Source organism: Nicotiana tabacum, chromosome 23, assembly GCF_000715075.1.
Source record: "Nicotiana tabacum cultivar K326 chromosome 23, ASM71507v2, whole genome shotgun sequence".
NCBI classification, from domain to species: Eukaryota; Viridiplantae; Streptophyta; class Magnoliopsida; order Solanales; family Solanaceae; genus Nicotiana; species Nicotiana tabacum.
The window spans coordinates 55620484-55623437 of record NC_134102.1 but is presented as its reverse complement, the minus strand read 5'-3'; the positions used below and the strand labels follow the sequence as shown (position 1 = coordinate 55623437).

At 38.7% G+C, this 2954-nt stretch overlaps 1 non-coding gene across 1 annotated transcript; it reads right to left on the bottom strand.

The window, feature by feature from the left end:
• Positions 1-2598: 2598 nt before the first annotated feature.
• On the bottom strand, positions 2599-2705 carry LOC142177856 (small nucleolar RNA R71). Its single transcript, XR_012706401.1, has one exon. It is a non-coding gene; the product is annotated as a small nucleolar RNA R71 (small nucleolar RNA).
• Positions 2706-2954: the final 249 nt, after the last annotated feature.

Below are 2954 nucleotides of genomic sequence, written 5' to 3'. Positions count from 1 at the left end.
GAGATTCCACCCTTATGCTCTGCATAACAATAACCAATCCACACAACAATTCACATGTGCTAACATCATAACAACACAACATATCAACTCGTACCATAAGTGCCCATAGCCCACAACCTTTCCAAACAACGATACACATATCACCATATCCCATTGCCCACGTCTCAACCACATTACGAAGAAGAATCTTAATAGTAGCAGGATAAGTGAGAAGTTCTCAGCAAGTAAGGATATCTCAATAAGCATGTATAGAATATCAATAACAACAAAATGAATGATGGTAGGCTATAAGCTCATGTTTTAGTCGATTATTACACTCTAATTTACTGCACTTTAATTGAGTTGGAGCTTTAATCGCTAGTGTTTTACACTAATTGTGTATTTTATGCCTTGTAGAAGTGATTCCGATCTATGTAGATATTATGGAATGAATTCAAGCTATTCGGGAGATTTGAAGTTTGAGTAAAATCCCAAGGATTAAGTCGGTATCGTGTTTAGGGACCAACGGATGATAGTCGAATGAAACGAAGAATCGAACAAGCATATTGCACAGTATCCAGTAAAATGCACATAACGTTTCGCTCGGAACTCTGTTTGGGCTCCACAATATATCGTTGGAAATCTATTTAAAAGGGCTACAACTTTCATGTTTTAAGTCTTCCCAAATTCCCAACACAACACCGCCCACATGTGTGACCACGCACTGGCCGTGCATTGGGCGCGCATATTAGGCAGAACAGGGTGAAAAGTGCGCGGCCAAGTGCGCGAGCACACTTCCACGTGCACGGCCACGCACATCCTGTCCGGGAAAAGTGTCCTATTTCGTGTAGGAGAAGGTGTACTTATTTGGGCCCGACCCTACTTGGTATATATACATGGAAAAACTGTATTTTGAGGACTTTTGACATAATTTAGGCCTAAAGAAGTTAAGGAGAAGAGGGAGAAGCAAGAGCACAAGGATTTCACCATTCATCCTAACTCAAGACAAGTGTTTGGATGTTTTATGTTTTCCTTTGACTTAAACTTAATTGTGATAAATTTCTCCATATCCATGGAGTAATTCTTTCTTAGGGATTGATGGATTTGGTGTTTTGAGAATTTTTAGTGCATATTAACTCTAGTTTTATGTATTGAAGCGTTTTGGGTGTTTTTATTGTTGCATATATATTCACTTGTTTATGTAATCAAAAGAGGCATAATTTGTGATGTTTTGCATTATCTCATTGGTTAAATTCATTGATTCTTGTTAGTACTCGAAAGAGGCTAGTTGAATTAATATTTAGACCTAGTTAGGAGGATAATCGAAAGAGGTTCTCCTAAGGATCAATCAACTATGAATTCTTACATGTCTTCATCGAGCTTAACTTAGTTCATATCGTAAGGTTGATACTTAATCGAGAGAGGAGTTTCTACTAAATGTTTGAACATAGTAGAGTGAATTGCAGAGACTCACTTGAACCATAGAAGAGAAGTAACTAGAGTTAATTCCCAAACAAGTATCTTACACCTATCCAATCAACCTCTATTTTCTCCCTTTGATATCTTCTTGCTTACTCTTGTTGCGATTGTCTAATGCCAATAGTTAGATATTTAGTTAATTTTAGTTTTAATTTACACAAATCTAAACTGTTGATCATCTTTGATAGCAATTAAACTAGAAGCTACGAAAATAGTGTTTAAATCCAATCCCTGTGGATACGATATTTTCTATACTACATTCGACTAGCGAGCATAATTTTGTGTTGCGTTTTTAGCTCGTTAAATCTTGGCACCGTTGCCGGGGATTGGAAATCAATAGTGTTGGAAATAGTTTGTAATGCTAATTCAGGAATTTTTCTTTTAATTTTGTTTTTCTCTTTTTACGTTTGGTGTTCCTTGACTGTGCGCAGGCTATAGGTTAGATTGGTGCATGACCCGATCTTCTAGGAAGGAATTGCTACCATACGAGCCGGAAATTGAAAAGCAACTACGATAGTTGAGGAAAGAAATAAATCTCCCCATGAATACAAAGAAGGTTGGGAAATCCTCAACCAAAGAAGTTATGGCGGGAGATGAGGATAATGTTGATTTGGCTGCAAGAGAGGCAGCCCATCAAAGAGAAAGAGTTGCACGAGATGCAGAGACAGCTCTTCAAAATGCACAACTTGTCTATGAGGAGGAGAGGGCTAGAAGAATTGCACAGAATCGACCTGTGGGTGCAGACCAATTCAGAAATATAGCTCCCGGTGCCGAAAGACCACTTGGTGATTATTCTAGACCGGTCTACAACCAAGGCTTGTCGAGTATGAGACCATCTTTTGTTGCAGCTAATAATTTTGAGTTAAAGCAGGGGTTACTTCAAACCCTCCAAAACAATTGTGTCTTTAGAGGAAAGATGAACGAAGATCCAAACAATCATCTGATAGACTTCGAGGAGATTATGAACACCTTCCAATATAATGGTGTGTCACAAGATGCAGTATACTTAAGGGCATTCCCCTTCACTCTCAAAGACGATGGAAGCACTGGCTTTGAAGCTTGCCTAATGGATCGATTAGAACATGGGATGAGATGACCAGAAAATTTCTTGACAAATATTTCTCATCAGTTAAGATGAGCAAGTTTAGAAGGGAGATTCATAACTTTTGTCAGAACGAGACTGAAACTGTGTTTGAAGCTTGGGAGAGGTTCAAAGAAATAGTGCGTAAGTGTCAACATAGTGGAATAGAACTCTGGATGCAACTCCAGGATTTTTGGGATGGATTGACACCAACTTCACGCAGAACATTGAGCAATGCATCTGGAGGTCCGTTGATGAAAAAGACTTTAGAGGAGATAGTCACTATTCTAGATGAGTTGTCTAAGGATGCAAATCAGTGGCCCTCTGAAGTTACTGAAAGAAGAAGAACAACAAGTGTTCACCAAGTTGACGCTGACTTTATCATGCCTTGAGAATAGTGAATGCTTTAGTGTGA